Source organism: Loxodonta africana, chromosome 6 (assembly GCF_030014295.1).
Source record: "Loxodonta africana isolate mLoxAfr1 chromosome 6, mLoxAfr1.hap2, whole genome shotgun sequence".
Classification (NCBI taxonomy): Eukaryota; Metazoa; Chordata; class Mammalia; order Proboscidea; family Elephantidae; genus Loxodonta; species Loxodonta africana.
In genome coordinates this window covers 131143032-131166320 of record NC_087347.1, presented here as the reverse complement: position 1 = coordinate 131166320, position 23289 = coordinate 131143032, and the positions used below count along the sequence as shown (strand labels likewise).

The following is a 23289-nucleotide window of genomic DNA, read 5'->3' as shown; positions in this document are numbered from 1 at the left end:
TCTTATGCACTGCTGGTGGGAATGCAAAATGATACAACCATTTTGGAAAAGGTTACAGCGCTTCCTTAGAAAGCTAAAAATAGAAATTCCATAAAATCCAGCAATTCACCTCTAGGAATATACCCTACAGAAATGAGTCATCACACGAATAGATATATGCTCACCCATGTCCACTGCAGCATTGTCCACAATAGTAAAAAATGGAAACAACTCAGATGCCCATCAGCAGATGAATGGATAAGCAAACTGTGGTACATACACACCATGGACTATTACCCAACGATAAGGTACAATGATGATTCTGGGAATCATCTCATAACATGCATGGATCTGGAGGGCATTATGCTGTGTGAAATAAGTCAATCACAAAAGGACAAATATTGTATGAGACCACTACTGTAGGAACTCATAAAAAGGTTTGCATACAAAAAGAAACAATCTTTGATGGTTATGAGGGAAGGTAGGGTTGGGAATGGAAAAACACTTAATAGACAATAGATAAATGGAAACTTTGGTGAAGGGTAAAACATTACACAATACTGGGGAAGCCGGCAAAACCTGTACAAAGCAAGGTCATGGTAGCTCCATAGACACATCCATACTCCCTGAGGGACTGAATTGCTGGGCTGAGGGCTGTCGGGACCGTTGTTTCAGGGAACATCTAGCTCAATTGGCATAATATCGTTTGTAAAGAAAATGTTCTACATTCTATATTTTGGTGAGTAGCAACTGGGGTCTTAAAAGCCTGTGAGCAGCCATCTAAGATACAACACTGGTCTCACACCTTTGGGAGAAAGGAAGAAGGAAGAAAACTAAAGATACAAGGAAAGATTAGTCCAAAGGACTAATGGATCACAATTACCACAGCCTCCACCAGACTGAGTCCAGTACAACCAGATGCTGACCAGCTACTACCACTGACTGCTCTGACAGGGATCACAATAGAGTGTCCCGGACAGAGCTGGAGAAAAATGTAGAAAAAATTTCTAACTTAAAAAGAAAGACCAGACTTCCTGGCCTGACAGAGACTGGAGAAACCCCGAGAGTAGGGCTCCGAGACACCCTCCCAGCTCAGTAATGAGGTAACTCCTGAGGTTCACCCTTCAGCCAAAGATTGAACAGGCCCATGGAACAAACCAAGATTTTTACCAGCCCTGGGGCAGGGACTGGAAAGCAGGAGAGAATAGGAAAGCTGGTAATAGGGAACCCAGGGTTGAGAAGGGAGAGTGTTGACACGTCATGGGATTGTAAACCAATGCTATAGAACAATATGTGTAGTAACTGATGAGAAATTAGTTTGTTCTGTAAACTTTCATCTAAAGTACAATAAAAAAAAGAAAAAGAAATACTTCTGCTAAAATAAATAAAACTATTCCATATTGAAAACAAAACATAAAAAAAATTACAGCCTAGGCATCCCTATGCAGCAGTCCTACTCTGTCATATAGGGCCACCATGAGTCAGAATTGACTTGACAGCAAAGAACAATATTTTGTCCATTAAACTGATTTTCTGGCCTACAAATCCTGTTACTGAGTTATCCAGTGTAAGATGTGACCGTGTCATTAAGCTCACAGTGAGGACTATTAGGTGTGCTCAGGTTTTTACTGGCAAATTAAAGTCATGTACAAAAAAAGAAAAAGAAAAAAAAAAATCCTTATAACTGGATTTGTGAGAATCAGCTAATTATGATAAGCAACATCATGATAATCAGAGAAAAAATTGAAGTTATCAAGGATTTCATTTTACTTGGATCACAATCAACACCCATGGAAGCAGCAGTTAAGAAATTGAACAATGCATTTCATTGGGCAAATGTGCTGCAAAAGACTTCTTTAAAATATTAACAAGCAAAGAGGTCACTTTGGCTATTAAGATGTGCCTTACCCAAGCCTTGGTGTTTTCAATCACGTCATATGCATGTGAAAGCTGGGCAATGAATAAGAAAGATCGAAGAAGAATTGGTGACTTTGAATTGTGGTGCTGGAGAAAAATATCAAGTATACCATGAACTGTCAAAAGAACGCACAAATCTGTCTTGAAAGTAGTACAGCCAAGATGCTCCTTGGAAGGGAGGATGGTGAGACTTTGTCTCATGTTCTTTAGACATGTTATCAGGAGGGACCAGTCCCTGAAGAAGGACATCATGCTTGGTAAAGTACAGGGTCAGTAAAAACGAGGGAGGCCCTCAACTAGATAGATTGAGACAGTGGCTGCAACCATGGGCTCAAGCATAACAAGGATCTTGAGGATGGTGCAGTACCGGGCAGTGTTTCATTCTGCTGTACATAGGGTCGCTGTGAGTTGGGACTGACTCACAGCACTTAACAACAACAATCCTGTCTCAGTTACATATACTGCAAATATCTTCCCCAGTTTGTGCAGTCTTTTTACTTCTTATGGTATCTTTTTAAATTGTGATTAAAAATATATGTATACATATATATGTAGGTAGATAGATATAGATGATAGAGATAGAAATAAAACAATTGCTATTTCAACATTTTTACATGTACAATTCAGTGACATTAATTACATTCATCATGTTGTACAGTCATCACCACCATCCATTTCCAAATTTCTCCGTTACCATTAACTGAAGCTTAGTGTCCCCTAAGCAACGACTCCCTTTATCTGCTCCCTCTCACCCTGTAACCACTAATAAACATTGGTGTCTATATGCTTCAATATTCTAGATATTTCATACAAGTGAAATCATACAGAATCTGTCCTTTTGTGATTGATTTATTTCACTCAGCGTCATGTTTTCAAGGTTTATCCATGTTGTGCTATGTATCAGCACTTCATTCCTCTTTAGGACTAATAAATATTTCATTGTATGTATGTACCACATTTTGTTTATACATTCATCTTATGATTGTTTAATGAATAGAAATTCTTAAATTTAATGTAGTTGAATATACGAAACTTTGAAAAAAAAATTCTCGTATATAGACCTCAAATAGTTTTATAACTTTTCATTGTATATTTTAAGTATTTAAGGCACAGGGAATTGATTTATGCAGGTGAGGTAGGGGTGTAATTTTGACATCTTGATACAGATGATCTCAGCACAGTTTATTAAGTACTCCGTCATTATCTCATATTCTGCAGTGTCTGCCTTGTCATACATCCATGAGTCAGTGTCCAGCATCTCTATTCCACTCCATTAACCTATTTGTCTATCCATAACCAAGTCCATGCCTTCGAATACTATTGCTTCATAATAAGACTTGATATCTGGTAGGGCAAGCTCATTTGTCTGGATCTTGTTCTTCCAGAATGTTTTGGAATTTCTTGGCCCTTTGCTCATCATAATAAATATTAAAATCAGCTAATTACATTCCAAAGAAAAACATATTAAATAGAATTTTGATTGAATTACACTAAATCGGTAGGTTAATATGAAGGAATTTATATCTTCATGATAGCATGCTTTTATATTATGCCTTCTATAATTTCTTTCAATAGAGTATTACATTTTCTGAACAGCTATTGTACACCTTTGCTAGGTTTACTTATTTTTTTTTTATTGGTGTAAATGATATATTTTTTTCTAACAGCTTTTTTGCTGGTATGTATAAGGTACATATGGAGTCCTGGTGACGTAGTGGTTAAGAGCTCAGCTGCTAACCAAAAGTCAGCAGTTCAAGTCCACCAGCTGCTCCTTGGAAACCCTATGGGGCCATTGTACTCTGTCCTGCAGGGTCACTGTGAGTCAGAATTGACTGGATGGCAACAGGTAAGCTTGGTTTTTTAGAAATAAAAGTGACTTCTGCATATTGACTCAAATTCGGTAAATGTGCTAAACTCCCTTATAAATTATGATAATTTATCCATAGATTCTTCAGATTTTCTACATAAAAAAAGTTAACACCTACAAATAATAAAAAAAAGGAATTGCTCCTTTTCAAAAATTTGAAATTGTTAGTTTTTCCTTACTGTACTCTTTTTTCCTGTGGTACTACCAGAAACTACTAAAAAATGGATAAAAATTATAATAATGGATTTTTTAAATCTTGTTCTTGATCAATAGGGAAATGTTTCCAACACTTCACCATTAAGTGTACTGCTTGCTATAAGTTTGTGTTTGTTTGGATGCTACTTATCAGTAAGTGCTTAAAGAAGATTTTCTATTTCTAGTTTGATAAAAGAATACTTTTTTAGAAATCATAAATAGCTATTACTGTTATGAGGCACCTTTTCTCCATTTGTTAAAGTGAACATCCTTTTTTTTCTCTGTAATCAGTTAATATGGTAAATTGCAACAATCATTTTTCTAATAATAATCCCCATTTTACTAGACAAATCCAAATTGGCTTACCTGTTGGTTAATATTGTATGTGATCATTTTTGCATTTGTACTTTCGAGTGCCGAAACCAAAACTCACTACTGTCAGGTCAATTTCAACTCAGCAACCCTATAAGCCAGAGCAGATAGAGCTTCCGTGATGGCTGTAAATCTTTATGGAAGCAAGCTGCCACATCTTTTTTCCCAATGAGTGGCTGGTCGCTTTGAACAATGGACTTTTTGGCTAGCAGCTGAGTACTTTAACCACTGCACCACCAGGGCTCCATCCTCCTGAGTACATTGGCTTTAATTTTCTTTCTGGTTTTGGGATTAGCATAATGCTTTTTTTCCTTTTTAAGCCTCGTAAAATTTTTTTTTTTTAAATGACTTAGGGAGTTTTCTCTTTTCTCATTCTCTGGAAGAATTTCATGAGATTGATATCATCCTTTCTTAAATGTTCTACAGAATTTACTGGTGAATCTATCTGGGCCCAGAATTATTTTTTGAGAAAGTTAGAAATTATGAATTTATTTTTAAAGTTTTTGTTTAATAAAATTTCTATTATTCTTAGGGTTATTATTATTCTAGTAAATGAATAATTTTTATTTCTAGGAATTTATGTATTGTACAAAAGTTTCAATTTTATTACAATATTCTCTGAAAATCCTTTTAGTATATGACCTGTAGTGACGTCTTTCTTTTCATTCTTGATATTGACTATTTGTGCTCCCTCTCTCCTCTTCCTTGTTCAAAAGACGTATACATTTCCTAAGTCTTTTCAAAGGAACAACTTTGGCTTTGTTAATCCACTTCTTGTAATTTTCATCCTCATTATTTCCACTCTCATCTTTAATATTGTTTCTCTATATTATTGGAGTCTGTTTTTATTAACTTTTATTTAAACCTTTCCCCTTTCATAATGAAAGTTATTAAATTCCTCTAAGCAGAGTTTCTTACTTTTTTTTTAAATGAGCTTTGACTTACAGTATTTTAATTACGGTTTTTAATTCCCTTTTGACCCATAAATATTTTACAGGTATATTTTTTAATTTTCAAATATATGGTGTATTTTTTTTTTGAGGTTTCTTTTAATCATTTAATCTACTTTATTTTCTATAGTTACATCAGTAAGTTTTTTTTTTTTCTTTCTGGTGATGGGTATTGGGTTGGTATGATCGTCTATCCTTTAACTCTTTTTTTTTTAATAGGTAAGTATGACTTTATTCAAGATATTGCAATAGAGGAGGGAAACCAGGACCAATTCTGAACTCAACTCTCCTTAAACAAAGGGCAGCAGGGTTTTTAACAGCTGGAGCGTGCTACTAGAAAGGTATTAGAGGATGTTAAGGGGGTTGATCAATGAGGTTGGCAAGTGATTTACCGGGTTTGCAATTTAGGGTCTTTTGGCTCAGAATGCTTTCTCTGTGTATGTGTGATTAGGCAGCCTGAATCCTGTAAGAGCCAGAGGAGAGGGTCAGGGAGATAAGGGACTCCCTGATTAAAAAAAAAAGATTAGGTACCTAAAATATGTAAGGGCCTGAGGAGAGAGGAAGGTTAGATATATAAGGCAAGAAGCCTGTCTAGAGTTTAGTTAAGCTGAGCAGAATACAAGGCTGCCTTGGCTAGTTGCTTGTTTCTGCTATAGAGGGAAGCCGTTGGTGTCTATAAGTTGATTGTATATACAGAAACCTTGTTTAAGCCCTTGCTTAGTTCTATTATTATTTCTGTTGATTCAGCTGGGTTTTCTCTATATATGATATTATCATCAACAAATAATGTAGATTTAATTTCTTTTTTCCAAACCTGATAGGTCTTACGTCATTTTCTTTCCTTGGAATATTAGTTGAGGCCTCCCCCTACCCCATATGGTGTTAACAGAGAAGATATCTAAAAGGACATGTCTAAAAAATCTTCAGTTATCAGATTTGCTGTAGGTTTTGGGACCACAGTAGTTGCATGAAGGTAAGTAAGTTTCCTTCTATTCCTATAGAACCAACTTTTGGTCTTGTTAACTTTACTTCTGCTCCAATTTTTATTATTTCCTTCCTCCTGGTGCCCAAGAGCTTCTTTTGCTGCTCTTTTCCTATTTGTTTGAGTTGCAGGGTTAATTCTTCGCTTTTGGCCCTTTCTTCTTTTTGGATGTGTGCATTTATTGCTATAAATTGACCTCTGAGCACTGCTTTTGCTGTGTCCCAAAGGTTCTCATAGGATGTTTTCATTCTCATTTGATTCTGTGTTTTTTTTTTTTTTTATTCCATCCTTAATTCCTTCTATAACCCAATAGTTTTTGATCAAGGTGTTCAGTTTCCATGTATTTGATTTATTTCCTTGCTTTTTCTGGTCAGAAAAGGTGCATTGTACTATTTCAATGTTTTGGATTCTGTTAAGGCTTGCTTTGTGGCCTAATACGTGACCTGTTTTGGAGAACGTTCCATGTGTGTCATTAAATAAAGTGTACTTGGCTGCTGTTGGGTGGAGTGCTCTTGAAGCCTCCTACTGTTATTGTGGAGTTGTCTATCTCTCGTTTCAATGCTTTCAGAGTTTATGTAATTTGGAGCCCTGTCGTTGGGTGCATAAATATTTATTATGATTATGTCTTCCTGGTGTTTTGACCCTTTAATCATTATATAGTGTCCTTCCATAACCTTTGTGGTTGATTTTACTTTAGTCTATTTTGTCAGAAGTTAATATTGCCACTCCTGCTCTTTTTAGATTGTCATTTGCTTGCTATATTTTATTCCATTCTTTGAGTTTTAGTTTGTTCATGTCCTTAAGTCTAAGATGTGTCTCTTTTAGGCAGCATATAGAGGGATTGTATTTTTTTAATCCATTCTGCCACTCTGTATCTCTTTATTGGTGCATTTAGTCCATTTTCATTCAGCATAATTATTGATAGGTATGAGTTTTTTTTTTTTTTTTAATGAGTTTAGTGCTGTCATTTTGATGTCTTCTTTTTTGTGTTGATGACAGTTTGTTCCACTTAATTTTCTGTGTGAGTCATTTTCCTTTATATATTTTCTTTTCCTCTTTTTGAGTGTTGTAGACTTTTTATTTATTGAGTCTTTATGTATTTCTTGTTTTTATTTTGATGTGTAGGATTGTAAGTTTCCTTTGTGGTTACCTTAATATTTATCCTATTTTTCTAAGTTTAAGCCTAACTTTATTTCTTTATATTACCTTGACTTCCTCTCCGTATGAAAGATCTATGACTACATTTTTAGTCCATCTTTTTTGTTTTAATGTTGTCATCTTTTACATAATGGTGTCTCTGTTTCCTTGTTTTGAGGGTTTTACCTTTGATTTATTTTTTGCGATTTCCTTATCTGGGTTGATACCTGGTTGCTCTGTCCTATGTTCGAGTTTTGGGTTGTTATCTGAGGTTAGTGACTCTCTAACCAGAGGACTCCCTTTAGTATTTCTTGTAAGTTTGGTTCAGATTTTGCAAATTCTTTAAACTTCTATTTATCTGGAAATGCTGTAATTTTGCCATTATACCTGAGAGATAGTTTTACTGCATATATAATTTTTGGTTGGCAACTTTTTTCAGTCAAGGCTTTTTATATGTCATTCCCGTTGCCTTCTTGCCTGCATGGTTTCTGGTGAGTAGTCTGAGCTTAGTCTTATTGAATCTTCTTTGTAGGTGACTTTTCGTTTCTCCCTGGCTGCCCTTAAAATTCTCTTTATCTTTGGTTTTGGCAAATTTGATGGCAGTATGACCTGGTGAGTTTCTTTTGGGATCTACCTTGTGTGGGGTTAGATGAGAATCTTGGGTAGCTATCTTCTCATCTTCCACGATATCAGGGAAGTTTTCTGCCAGCAAATCCTCAACAATTCTCTCTGTATTTTCTGATATCCTCCTCTGTTCTGATACTCCAATCACTCATAGGTTATTACTTTTGATAGAGTCCCAAATAATTCTTTGGATTTCTTCATTTTTTTTTTAATTCTTTTGTCTGATTTCTCCTCAAATATGTTAGTGCCAAGTACTTTATCTTCAATCTCACTAATTCTGACTTCCAGTGCCTTAATTCTGCTGCTATGACATTCTACTGAGTTGTTTAATTCTGAAATTTTATTGTTAAATGGATTTCTGTTTGCTGTCTCTCTATGGATTCTTGCAGCCTATGAAATTTGTCATTATGCTCTTGTCTAATCTTAAGTTCCTCTAATCCTTCGTCTGTGTGTACCTTGCCTCGTTCTGCATTTGCCTGATCTCCTTCCTGATCTGTTAAAGAGTTCCGTATATTAATCTTTTGTATTCTACCTCCAGTGATTCCAGGAAGTTACCCTCATCTGGAAGATTTCTTGATTCTTTGTTTTGGGAGCTTGCTGAAGTCTTCCTGGTCTGCCTTTTTATGTGATTTGATGTTGACTGTTGTCTCTGAGCCAGCAATAATTTATTGTATTAAGTTATTTTATGTTTGTTTACTGTGTCCTAGCTTCTTGTTTAATTTTGTTTTGATATGCCCATATAGGCTGCTCGAGCATGCTGGTTTCATTATTGGCACCTTTGAAGATCTAATGTTCTGTTACCAGGTGGACAGAGCTGTTACTAGGTATGTGAGCCCAGGAATCTGTTCACTTTTCTTGTATGGATTCAGCTGAGGTGTCCAGATAGTCAGTCACCAAATGTGTGGTGCAGGCTTTCACTTACAGTCCTAGATGAGCAGGAGTGATTGGTGTAGGCACAGGTATTTGGCTGCAGCTGGGGATCACACACTGAGCAAGGCAGGGGTCTGAATTCACCCATGAGTATCTGTAAGGAAAGCATGTCCTTGTTTCCTAGAGTACGTAGGTGAGTGAGTTTTGCATCTGCACTATGGGCACCCAATTCTATTGGCTGCAAGGACTAGGAGACACCACTTATTCTTGGACTCCTGTCATGGGTAACTAGGTGTTGTGGGTGGAGGCACCAGCCCTCAGACCCCTGAAGTGTATAGGTGAGGACCCTGCTTAATAGGCAGAGCGGTATCAAAAGACACAAACTTGCCTCTTTACCATGTAGCTGAAACAGTTGAAGTTAGTGTTCAGCTATATACCATGTTGTACTATGCTAATGAGGGCCTACACTGTTGAAATGGGCCCACACAGGTTTATGCAGGCTTGAAAGGCATTCAAAGTCCGTGGACTCCTTATGCCTGTACGTAGGCACTGGAGCTATTTCTGCCCTGAGTCTCCAGTTTAGGGGAGCCAGCAGATTATTTTTTCCATGTTTGTTAATTTGTCCCTCTCTAAGGCCAGGAGAATGGCTCAGATTGACTACAGGGCCCTTCTTCTGACCCATGGAATGCAGCCGGCTGAGACCTCAGTGCAGAGTGGGAAGGGAGTAGGTAAGTGGATAAGAAGTTTTTCCTGAAGGGATATTTTTGGATTGCGGTAGCTTAAATGCAGGTACTTATCACGTGCCAATTGATTGCCACTTCTCACTTGTTCTGGAGGGTTGAGCAAACTCTCCACCATTTGGCCTCTTCTGATGTGGAAAACGCATCCTGAATGCCTCTACTTGCCTCCCCATGCTTGTGGCAGCAGAATTGGCCTGTGGGGTGCCATTTTCTGCCAGATCACATCTGGCAAATCCTTGCTTTTCTGAACCATTTCTCCCTCCACCTACCACTCAGTCTAATTCCTCAGCTTTGTCTTTTATGTTCAGGGCTCCTAGCTTGTCATATGTAATCAATTCACTTGTTTGTTGTAAGAGAGACGACAGAAAGCATCTGACTACTCACCCATCTTTGCCTCGCCCCACAGTGGGTGGTTTTAAAGAACAGAATTTCATTTTTCACAGTTGAGGTGACCAGAAGTCTGGATTCAGGACACTGGCTTTAGGGGAACCACCAACTGGAAACAGTGGCCACAGCGGGGTGATGCCCTTGTGGTCTTCACAAGCCCCCTTTCCTTGTGGAGATCAACAAGCACTGACTGGCTCTTTATTTTCTTTTTGATTATTATAAACTGTTTAAAAACTTATCCTCATTATTTTCTATTTCCTCTACTTGTTTGGAAGTTGCATGCTGTTTAATTATCATTTTTTGGGTAACCTGCAATTTTTAAAGAACATACATAACACAGTGTAACGTTAATCAAAATCTTTACTTGCCTTCCATACCATAAAAAAACCTTAAAAGATTTTAACTTCCTTTTCCTTTTCCCCCTCAAACAATATTATTGTCTAGTTTTTTTTTTATATATATAAGTTTGATCTATCCCCTCCCCACTCAGACACACAAATTAGGCATTATCTTTTCTCTTGGATTAAGTTGCACCCCTTGAAAACATATGTTGAAATTCTATCCTCAGATGCCTATGAATGTGATTTTGTTTGGAAGTAGGATCTTTGAAGATATTACACTAAAACCTGTGAAATCTGGAACGTGTGTAAGGAGAAAACCTGTCAGAGAAGGAAAATGCAAATACTTTTTATTAAAATGAAAATTTTAATGGAAAAGTGATAAGACTCCACCTTGTCAAATGCAGTAAGCTTGCAAAATCCAGAAAAACAAGGCAGCCCTTTGAAGTTGCAGCTCTCACAGGTTTCAGTGTGTTAGTTAATTGAGTAGGGTGTGTTCTAATTCAGTATGACCGGTGTTCTTATAAAAAGAGGTGAATAGACACAGAGACAAAAAGACAGAGGGGAAAAATGACCATGTGAAGATAGAGTCAGAGAATGGAGTGTTGCATCTACAAGCCAAGGAATTTCAAATATTTCTGGGAACCATCAGAAACTGGAAAAGGCAATAAAACATCTTCCCCAGAGCCTTCAGCAACAGTGTGGCCTTGCCGAAGTTTGATTTTGGATTCCGTCCCTTTAGAAATTTGAGCCAATATATTTCTGTTATTCTAAGCCATCTTGTTTGTGGTACTTTGTTTTGGTGGCCCTAAGAAACTAAATTATCATTTTTTTAATAAATCAGTGAATGTTTAAATTTTACTGTATAATGGGGAGAGCAGGAACTCTATGGGACTGCCTTTTTTTCCAGGACTCGCAAATTTTCCACCTATGATAGGGTGCAGTCTTCCCACATTTCTATCACTTGTTTTAGTGGAAAATATTTGTTTTTCTTCTCTGACCAGTTTCCATTTAACACAACTTCTGGCTTTTGCAGGTTTTACTTTCCAAGGGTAATAAACACTTACTTTGTTAATGTAAAAGCAAAGAGATTTATTGATGGCTTGAAAACAGTCCAGACTGGGGAAAATGTCTGATCTCACAGGGGTAGACAGTTGCTTTCCTCTAGGGGAGGGGAAAGGGTCTATTTATATGGTAAAATCAGAGACTAACAGTAAGACAGGATATCTTAAAGTGGGAAATTGAAAAAGACTGGTTTAAAGTACATACGTGTTCTTCTTAGATTGGTTGCAGCCCAATAACTGAAGGGGTACGTGGTAAGACGGGATCTACTGGGAGGTGGACTTTACAAGGTAATTACAGGACATTCCTTCCTCAGAAACAATTTGCTCAAACAAAACCTTTCTTGTAAGCAGTTGCCTGAAAGATTCAGATAACTGTTGGGTCAAGACCTTTATTTCTGAGACATAGTTTCTTACATCCTTATCAGGCAAGAAACATTTCTTGAGGCCATCCAGTAAGGAAGGTTTTGATAGCCTCTCAGAAACAGTTTATTAATATTTTCCAGCTTGACCACAGAGAAACATTCCCTTAATTACCCATAGTTGCTGACCACAGAAAAGACTCAAAGGTTTTTTTACCTTAAGTTATATTTGCTGAATGCAGCAGAGGTATAATTAGTTTAGCTGTTTTGCTCTAGTCAAAGGCTCTATTGACTTTTCTCACTTACAGTTCTCCCCTTTTGATAAAGAATTTCTTTGAACATCCTCTAATCAACTTGTGTATCTATATCTTCTGCATGGATTTAGATTTGATGACACTATATGTGGGAAACCCTGATGGTGTAGTGGTTAAGAGTTAGGCTGCTAACCAAAAGGTCAGCAGTTCCAATCCACCAGAAGCTCCTTGGAAACCCTATGGGGCAGTTCTACTCTGTCCTACAGGGTCACTATGAGTTGGATTTGACTTAACAGCAACAGGTTTTTGTTTTTGTTTTTGTTTTTTGACACTCTTTATGCTGCTCCCTAGTGGCTGCTTGATCTAGCCAGAATTTAAGACACCAGACTCTACTTGTTCAGTTAGCTAGGCAGCACTGATACTTTTGATAGCTGGATAGGTCCGGGTTCTTCAACATGCTATGGCAGATGTTCAGAGACATCAGGGAGGGTAGGGTTAACTCAGAAGTCTATTGACCATTTCAAAGAGCCAGATTAAATTCTGAGTTCTTTGATTCATTTTCACGTACATAAACCTTCTCATAGGCATTAGATGTCTTTTCTTGGTCAAGACACTTGTGGTAATTCTTATGCAACATTTAATCACCCCAGTTATAATGACCTTGATCATAGTATCATAATTCCAAAAAACAAAATAAACCTAAGCTAAGCACTCACTCCCTTAGGCAATCAACTAAAAAACAAAACGAAAAGTCAAGCAAAGAAACAAACAAAAAAATCAAAGAATGAGGAGTTGGTTTCATCAGGGGTAGGTATATGAAGCCAAGTAGCCTTTTTCTGAATTTGTTTAATGTCATTTTCAACTTTGGTAGTGGTATTAATCCAAGTACAACATGAAATATTGGTTATAGCACAGACATTCCCTTGTGGAGCCAGAAGGATGCCTAAGACAAGTCTCTTATTGATTACGAACTTAACTTTTGCATTTAAAGATTTTTCCTGGGCAGCCACAGCATTTGCCACATCAGATGTGATCTGTTCCACAGCATTAGAGATTTCTAATTGCTTTCTCTCAATCAGCAATTCTCTACCATGGTACTAGTGACCTTACAAATGAGAATCCTGCTTTTAGATTATCTTTAATGGGCCTATACCCCTAACTTAAACCTCTTTTTATCCTCTTTCTCTTCAATAATTCAAAACCTGATCAATTAGTCCAGTGAGTGATTTCATCATGCATGTGGATATTTAAAGGGATTCCAATATGGCCAAGGGTACACTGACCTATCATACTCCATCCATCTACAAATACTATTGTCCAAGTATAGGGGAATTGAGTTCACATAAAAATACATAACCAGGACAGGAACGTAACACATGATTCCCAGTGTTCTTGTCGTGATATGGAGTGGCCTTATTTATCAGCAGAATCCAATCCTTAGCCAAGGTATGGTTGCAAATAGGAAATTGTTCCCATTCAATTAGATTCCTTAGTTTATTGCAAAAATTGGATGTTTCCTGCACACTTGGTGAAAAATTTTTGAAAGTACTGTGGGAACATGGAATGAATGACTAAATATTTATTGGCTCCTCCTTGGCATGCTTTCTGGGAGAAAGAGGTCAGAACTTAAACATTGACAGTGGGAGTTCTGATGTATTCCATGTATTATTGCAGAACATGAGTAAGATGGAAACAAGACACCTGAAAATCATTCGGAATACCTGGTGGGTGCCACAACCTAACACAGAAGGCCTGTTTAAAGGCGTGGTGTAATTTACAAAGGCATTGGGCACAAAGGTGTAATTAAGGACAGGACACGCCAATGAGTCCAAATTTTCATTTCCTGAATGATGACTAGGATGACAAATCCAACAATCCAACATGAGACCAAATGGGCAGCTTCTGTCCGGGGGCAGGGTGAGAAGCCCGGAAGGGACAGAAGCTGGTTGGATGGATATGGAAAACGCAGGGTGGACAAGAGTGTGCTGTCACATTATAGGGATTGCAACTAGTGCCACATGACAATAAGTGTACAAAATTCTCTATGAGATTAATTTAAGCTGTAAACTTTCATTTAAAGTACAATAAAAAAAGTTCCATTATGTAAAAATATCATCTCAAAAATAATATAGTAAGGCAAGAGTTATAAAAATAATAGTTTTTTTTTAATAAACTCCACCTTCATTCAAAGGAATATATACTACTTCTAGCAGGAAAACAGTAACTATTATAATCATTAAAAGGAAAAGGGTTAATATAATATTGCCTAAAAACTCTACCATGGAAAACAGAAAAGGAAAGTAACCAACATCAATTTCGTGCTCTTTAGACCCTGATAAATGCAATACTTCCCAGGAATGAAGTTAGTTGGACCTAAAAGTAACTGTCATTAAAAACTAAGAGTTTAGGTTCACAAGGAAAGACTAAAATGTTAAAACAGGGACTAATGCCCCCAAACTACAATCCAAAAATTATAGAAGAGACAAACATTGTAAGTGTGAACACTACTCCAAGAATTTCAATAGGCTTCATCAGCCTTTTCCATAGCCTTGGGAACATAAGCTGTCTATTCAGATGTTGTCTGCTTCTATTCCAGGATTTGCTTAAATTGTAACTTGAGTCCTTCAGTTGGCTTAAACAGTTCATTCAAGCATTGGGGCCCTTTTTAGTTGTGAAAGGTGGATCAAAGCTTTAATCCACTGTAATTTAGAAGCACAAGGGTTAATGAGAAACACCTGGTATGACCCTTTCCATCATGGTTCTAGAGAATTTTTCAGTTGATATCTTTTCCAGTAAACATAATCTCATGGCCGTATAGCCACTTTGGCAGTTTCTACAAGCTTCTCATTATCAAAGTCATCCTTGATCAATGAATTATAAGTTTTAGCATAATGCATCAAGGCCTGACAATATTTTAAAAAGCTGTCCTGAATATACTTGGAATAAATCCAGGTGGACCAATGAGGAAGGGCTAACAGCTGTCCCATTACAAATTCATGGACGGTCAATTTATATGGGCTGAATGGAGTGGATCTCAGATTCGTAAAACCAAGGGAAACTCCTGAGTCAAGGCGAATGTAAATAGGACACAAGGTTGGCTAACTGGACCTTGATTATGCATTGGTTTTCTCAATCCAGCCTGATTATTGGGAATGGTAAGGGCAATAAAGCCTTTGGAAAATGGGATATACTTTGCATATGTCCTTCATGACTCAGCCCATGAAAAGGGTGCCTTGATCACTACAAAGGGTTTTAGCTGTACCCCAAGTGGAAGAGATGTTGTCCAACAATTTCTTAGTCATGAAGGATTCAGTTGCATTTTGATGAGGAAAAGCTTCTACCCAGTATGAAAATTTGTTTCTCTTGCTTTGCACTGGTTGTTCTCAGTGGTTATTTATTATTAAACCAATCAGGGTAAGTTCTTTGAGGAAATATTGTAATTTAATGATGCCATCCAGAGGAAGAAGATTATTATGTTTCTCATGACCCTATTTTCAGAATGCTTTATAGGATCTTTTAGAGAAGGAATCTAGACTAATTGGTTTCCTTTTTAAGGCCTGTTATAGCAATTAAAATAACCAATTCATCTCTTTTTTTTCTCAGTTCACTTTTCAGATATACTAATTTATATCATAGTTTCTCAGAGTAATTACCAAAGCCCATGTGAAAAAAGTAGTTTTTTCTTGGAAGAGAAAAGACATCCCCATGAAAAAAATAACTGCCATCCATGGCCTTTAACTTGATGCAAAATTCAAACACAACATTTTAGACTATATGCAAGCTCTCAGAACAAAATGAAACACTGATCTGTGAGGCTAGCTCAAAAACCAAGCTTACAGATATGAGACATATGTGGCATTTTTTCTGAACTTAATTCATTTTACCAGCTAGAGACCTAGCCTCTCTAATTGAAAGTGCTTAAAAGTGGTTACTGATTTAACAAACTGTTAGGAATTTCAAATAAACAAAAATCCAAATACAAATAATTAAACATAGTCATCTAACTGTGATGGTCTAATTTAGAGGCCATTAGATTACAATTTACTGTGCAGATAACTCAATTCGTTTAAGTCAAATGCTAAATTACTCTTAGTAAGTGCATGCTGTGGTCAACTGACATTCCCCATCTGTGCCTACAGAAAACAAGGACCGACACTATGTCAACAGGCACAATCCTTATGTGCACTGAGCCTGAATGCGTGCTGCAACCTGGATGTGAATAAAAAAAAAAGAAAGGAGTTCAAAATAAATAAGCTGGAAGCTTCTGCCACTAGATGTCAGCTTCACCAAACTAAATCTGGCACCAGCCTCTCCAAACATTCAAAGAGAGGACTAAAACACAGAGGAGAGAAACACAGATCACCAGTCATAAATCTTGAGGAACTCAATGCAAGGAAGCAGAGTTTAATCTGAGAAACTGTTTACCTGGGGCAACTCCTGGGAACCTAGGACGGTGGAAAGGGCATAAAAGGCCCCTTGCTGGCACCAAGGCTCTGATTTTTCAGGGTGATGTGTCTTCAAATCCCACCGCTGTCACCCGTAAATGTCCAAAAGAGATGAATATTTACTCTGTTAATGAAAAAGCAAAGAGATTTATTGAAGGTTTAAAATCAGCCCAGACCAGGGAAAATGATCTCACAAAGTGAAACAGGTGCTCCACCTTAAGGGAGGGGAAAGTGTCTATTTATATGGTAAAACCAAGGGCTAACTGTGAGGTGGGATATCTTAAAGTGGAGAATTGATGGGGACTGGGGTTTAAAGCAGTGGGGTGGGTTTGGGGTTTAAAGTATATATTATGTTCCTCTTAGATTGGCTACGGTGCAGTAACTGCAAGGGTATGTGGTAAGAAGAGAGCTATGGGAGGCAGAGCGTTTACAAGGTAATTAATTACAGGACATTCCTCCCTTAGAAGCAGCTTGGTCAAACAAAATCTTTCTTGTGAGCAGTTGCCTGGAAGACTCACATAACTTTTAGACCAAGGCCTTTATTTCTGAGACATAGTTCCTACGTCCTTACCAGGCAAGAAACATTTCTTGAGGCCATCTAGTAGGGAAGATTTTGATAGCCCCTGGGAAACAGTTTATCAACATTCTTCCAGCTTGACGACAGAGAAAACATTCATTTAATTACCCAAGGTTACTGTTATGGATTGAATTGTGTCCCCCAACAATGCAGACAACATGGCTAGGCCATGATTCCCAGTACTGATTGTGTGGTTGTCTACCATTTTGTGATTTGTTGTGATTACCCTGTGTGTTGTAAATCCTAATCTCTGCCTATGGTTAATAAGGCAAAATTAGATTATGTCAAAGAGAATTAAGGTGGGATAAAATCAGGTCACAGCCTTAATCAAATGTTAAGGGAAGGTGCCCTGGGGTGTGGCCTGCATCACCTTTTATCTTAGAAGAGACAAAAGGAGAGAGAAGGGAGCAGAGAGAAGGGACTTCATGCCACCAAGAAACAGGCTTCGGGAGCAGAGTGTGTCCTCTGGAACGGGGATCCCTGCACTGAGAAGCTCCTAGACCAAGGGAAGATTTATGACAAGAAACTTCCTCCAGAACCAACAGCAGAGAAAGCCTTCCTGGGGAGCTGTCTTTATGTAAGATGCCTTTAGTTACAAAACACCAATTGCTGTACAGTGGATTTTAATTCATGATGACCCCAAGTATGTCAGAGAACTATGCACTATAGGACTTTCAATGGTGGATTCTTCTGAAGTAGATCACAGGGCTTTCTTCCAATATGCCTCTGGTTGGATTTGAACTTCTGAAGTAGATCACAGGGCTTTCTTCCAATATGCCTCTGATTGAGACCAATTGATGCATCTTAAATGGCAGCTTGCTAGCGTTTAAGAGCCCAGACACCACTCTCCAAAGTAGGATGCAGAATGTTTTCTTAATAGATTTTTTATGCCAATTGACCTGATGTCGCCTTTTGGTTAGCAGCAAGCCTGTTAAGCACTTGCACCACCCAGGAACTCCTTTAATTATAAAGCTCACCATTAACTTACATATCATTAAGAAAGAAAAGAAAAATGATGCCAATTTATTCTAACAAAATTTTAGGACATATTCTGATTTCACTTAAAATGTGACATTAAAATATGCCTCTTAGAATCACTGAAATTCATTCATTTCAGGGGAAATAACAATTTTATATAACATTCAGTCATTTTATCTAGGAGTAGGGTAAATTACTTTTTTTTGATTGGAAAGTCTTTTATGCCTTTTATTAGATTTTTAAAGACTTGTATGTTCTTGCATGAGTAATTTCCTAGGTAACAGTTTTATTGCAACTTAAATGGCATTGTAATTCGATAATATATTTGAATTGATTTTTGCTGGCATAGAGAAATGTTATTGAAAATTGTAGATTTATCCTGTATCTATCAACCTTCCTGAATTTTCATTTTAGCTGTAATAGTTTCCTGTTGATTTTCTTATAGCTAAAAGACTTTTTTTTTTTTTTTTTTAAAGACGACACTATGTGTAATGGCGCTTTATCTCTTCCTTTCTAATAAAAAGGTTCTTTTTCATTCCTATAGTATAAGGATGATTGGGGACATCCTTTTCTCTCTCCTGTCAGCATCTAACCAGGGATTTGGATGGAGCCCAAGTACTTCCACTCCATTCCTAATCAGTGAGACTCCTCCACCTACTGCTGGTGCTTTAAGAGATTAAGTGATGGCAGGTTTTGTTTGAGACCTGTCCTGTGATCCCTAGCATCAATCATCAGAAAGTTTTCATTTAAAAAAAAATTTTTATTGCACTTTAAGTGAAAGTTTACAAATCAAGTCAGTCTCTCATACAAAAATTTATATACACCTTGCTCTATACTCCTAGTTGCTCTCCCCTAATGAGACAACACACTCCTCTCCACCCTCTATTTTTGTGTCATTTCAGCCAGATTCTGACCCTCTCTACCTTCTCATCTCCCCTCCAGACAGGAGCTGCCCACATAGTCTCATGTGTCTATTTGATCTAAGAAACTCACTCCTCACCAGTATCATTTTTATTATTATAGTCCAGTCCAATCCCAGTCTGAAGTGTTGGCTTTGGGAATGGTTCCTGTCTTGGGCTAAAAGGAGGTCTGGGGACCATGACCTCCGGGGTCCTTCTAGTCTCAGTCAGACCATTAAGTCTCATCTTTTTACAAGAATTTGAGGTCTGCATCTCACTGCTGTCCTGTTCTCTCAGCGGTTCTCTGTTGTGTTCCCTGTCAGGACATTCATTTGTTGTAGCCAGGCACCATCTAGTTCTTCTAGTCTCAGGCTGAAGTAGTCTCTGGCTTATGTGGCCCTTTCTGTCTCTTGGCCTCATAATTACCTTATATCTTTGGTGTTCTTCATTCTCCTTTGTTCCAAGTGGGTTGAGACCAATTGATGCCTCTTAAATGGCAGCTTGCTAGCGTTTAAGAGCCCAGACACCACTCTCCAAAGTAGGATGCAGAATGTTTTCTTAATAGATTTTTTTTGCCAATTGACCTGATGTCGCCTGAAACCGTGGTCCCCAAACCCCTGTCACACTGGCCTTCAAAGTGCTCAGTTTATTCAGGAAACTGCTTTTGGTTTAGTCCAGTAGTGCTGTCCTCTCCTGTGTGGTGTGTTGAAAAATATGGAATGCTTCATGAATTTGCATGTCATCCTTGCACAGGGCCATGCTAATCTTCTCTGTATCATTCCAATTTTAGTATATGTGCTGCCTAAGTGAGCACTTTCATTTTCTTTTTCCTCAGGATTCCTACTCTTAATTCTTATTGGGATTAGGACCCCAGGAATCCTGAATGCATCCACATCTAAAGCAGTCTTTCACAGTGGCTAAGAGCATGAGCTTTGGAGAGTCACTGCCTGGGTTCAAGCCTTACCTCTGCCACTTAGTGCTTAAACTTGGTCCAGTTATCTGATCTCTCTCTACTTCGGTTTCTCACATGAAAAATAAAGGTAAGTATAGTATCTACTCCATCCATTTGTAATGAGGATTAAATACCTTAGCATGTTGAGTACAGATGGATGGGGCCTGAAATTCTGGGTTTTAACAGATACTTCAGTATCTGTGCTAAACTTTAAGAAGTGTGCTAAACTTTAAGAAGACCTCATCTAGACTATGAACTCCACAAAGACAAAGACTGTGTGTCTCCTGTTCAGAATCATATACTCACTACCTGGCACACATATTAATATTAGGCAAGGTACAAATAGGCAGAGAAAACACTGTAGATCAACAAATTTCTAGTGTGGAAAGGAGAAACGAGAGTAAGAAGGTATGTGGGGGCCTTGAAACTGGGAAAGAAAGGCCTAAAACTGAGGCTTTTGGATTAGAGAATAGGAAAAAGGAATGGAGAAATTGGATGAGGAGAAGATGTCTAGTCAAGTTAATTCATGTTAAGATCAATTCATGTCGCATCCAGCCTATTCACTTGCTCCTTGTGATACATTTTCCTCATTAAAAGGTAGACAAACAAGGGAAAACCACTCTAGCAAAGCCTCCCACCCACCCCCCTGCAATGGCAGCATGAAGGCCATCTTTTAGACTCATCCCCCTGGCCCCAAAATACACAGAGTAGCAAAAGCATCCAATATCAAATTCCCCTTCTGTGGTGCAATGGGTTCCCTTAATGTGGCATTTTTGCCCTGGGTGTTTGGGAACAATAAATAAATAACTTGAGAGGGGATTTCCTGAGTTGATTGACAATTTCTGGGTAAATTGTAAACAACCTGAAGGTTTGTTACTTTTGTTTGGCTTGGCTCAGTAATTGACAAAGCCTAAATTGATTGACATTCCCTGGGTAATCAAGGATTGGTTGTTTTCTGATCTGGCTAAGAGAATTTTTTGTGTCTGATCTGGCTTGGGAGGACGTCTTAGTCATCTAGTGCTGACATAACAGAAATACCATAAGTGGATGGCTTTAACAAATAGAAATTTATTCTCTCACAGTCTAGTAGGTTACAAGTCCAAATTCAGGGTGTCAGCTTCAGGGGAAGGTTTTCTCCCTCTGTCAGCTCTGGAGGAAAATTCCTTGTCATCATCTTCCCCTGGTCTAGAAGCTTCTCAGGCATAGGGACCCCAGGTGCCAAGGACACACTTTGCTCTCTGTGCCGCTTTCTTGGTGGTATGACGTCCCAACTCTGTGCTTTGCTTCCTATTCCTTTTATCTCTTGAGAGATAAAAGGTGGTGCACGCCACACCCCAGGGAAACTCCCTTTACACTGGATCAGGGAGGTGGCCTGAGTAAGGGTGGTATTATAATCCCACCCTAATCCTTTCTACATAAAATTAGAATCACAAAATGGAGGACAACTGCACAATACTGGGAATCATGGCCTAACCAAGTAGATACACACATTTGGGGTGAGTGGGGGACAAAATTCAATCCATGACAGAGGACTTGCCTTGATATTATCAAGAAATGGCCAAAATAAGCAGCTAAACACCAAGGTTTGGGGGCCTCCAGATTGACAAGAGACAGGAGGCGAAAGCACCCTTTGAATATGGGGGCCTTGTGTTGAGAACCTCCCAGACCCTACACTAAGCCAGTATCAATGAAGAACAGATAAAACACTGATGGAGAACTGTACTTCATAAAGAGCTGGACCCGGTAGAAAGTAGAGCAGTCAACAGTGACTGGGAAAATGGCAGGGGCCAGCAAAAGCGGCAGTGGGGCCCAGCTAGAAGAGCAGAAGTGGAAATATGGGACAAAGTCAGCCTGCAGAGTTTGGGCACCCCAAACAGGGGCTGCCCACAGAGCAATTCTGCTCCAACAGCTGGGGTAGGCCCAGAGCTGTTATGATGCCAGCCTAGTGTGAGAGCCAGCCTAAAGCTTTCCTGGTCCTGCTGAGAGGGGCAGACAAAAGCAGAGTTCACTAAGAGAAGCAGCCAGCCACCAGGTTTACTTAGTGACATCATAGTTTCCTATTTGAAAGTTTCCTGGTAGGTAAGAGTTAACATCAGCTTCAAGGAGAAGTAAGTAGGTCCCATCTGAGATATATGTGGGTAACCTTGAGATGTTGAGGGCCTATTCTGGGACCCTTCCTAAATATTGCCCTTTGTATTGCTTCATTTATATGTTTCCCTGTTTACAGCCTTCTCTGTTATATTAAAATAGTTATTACAAATAAGGTGTTTCTATAAAATTTGTGGACATTGCAATGAATTATTAAACCCAGTAGAGAGAGAGTGTCATGGGATAGCAGGTTTAAAAAATAAATGGGGGAGTTGAAAAGAGGAGGTATATGGACCTCCACCTTGTAGGAACCAGCCTATTCTTGATGCTAATTTTTTTTTGGCTAAGTCAGTAACAAAGTTAGACTTAAAGTTATCTCTCATAAATTACCTACTTACACCTCCCCAGACAATGGCATCTCAAGCTGGTGTGCCATTCTGAAGGTTTGTGTCAGGCAGGGGATTGGATCATGAGTGACAGTGGTGCCAATTGTCAGGGGGGTATGGTGCCTAGTGTAGAAGTGATCCAGGAATCCTACCCAAATAAGAAGGTAGGTGAAACTTCATTTAAATCGTAGATCCCAAATGAGGGCAGAGGTACAAATCTTGATATAAACATACTAACATATTAGCAACTCTCCTTATTTGCTTAATTTATTATTTTCCCCTTTGGAATGCCAGCATGATGAAAGTGCACATTTTTGTTTATGTTATTCATTCTATACTTCTAGCACAGTACCGGAACAAGGAGGTGCTCAAACATACTGAGTAAGTGAATAAAGCACTCAAAAATATTAAATTAATGAATGAGACACAGGCATGACAAAGAGGAAATTTTAAGCAGAATATGGGAGGCATACCATTAAGTTCATTTCTCAAGCTGAAAGAATGGAAGAAAAAATTCAAGCACCAAGTTGCAATACTGAAGGACTCTAGAGGGAGAATATTGAAAGACACAGTAAGCATCAAAAGAAGATGGAAAAAATACATAGAGTTACTGTATCAAAAAGAATTGGTCGACTTTCAACCATTTCAGGATGTAGCATATGATCAAGAACCAATGGTACTGAAGGAAGAAGTCCAATCTGAACTGAAGGGAATGGCAAAAAACAAGGCTCCAGAAACTGACAGAATGTCAAATGATATATTTCAACAAAGGACTGCAGCACCGGAGGTGTTCATTTGTCTATGTCAAGAAATTTAGAAGATAGGTTTATGGCCAACCAACTGGAAAAGATCTATATTTGTGCCCATTCCAAAGAAATGTGATCTAACAAAATGCAGAAATTATAGAACAACATCATTAATATCAGACA

The 23289-nt window shown here is 38.2% G+C and overlaps 1 non-coding gene across 1 annotated transcript; it reads right to left on the bottom strand.

Moving 5' to 3' along the window:
- Positions 1-19642: 19642 nt before the first annotated feature.
- On the bottom strand, positions 19643-19748 carry LOC111752477 (U6 spliceosomal RNA). The gene has a single exon (XR_002787397.1). It is a non-coding gene; the product is annotated as a U6 spliceosomal RNA (small nuclear RNA).
- Between the last annotated feature and the right edge of the window lie 3541 nt (positions 19749-23289).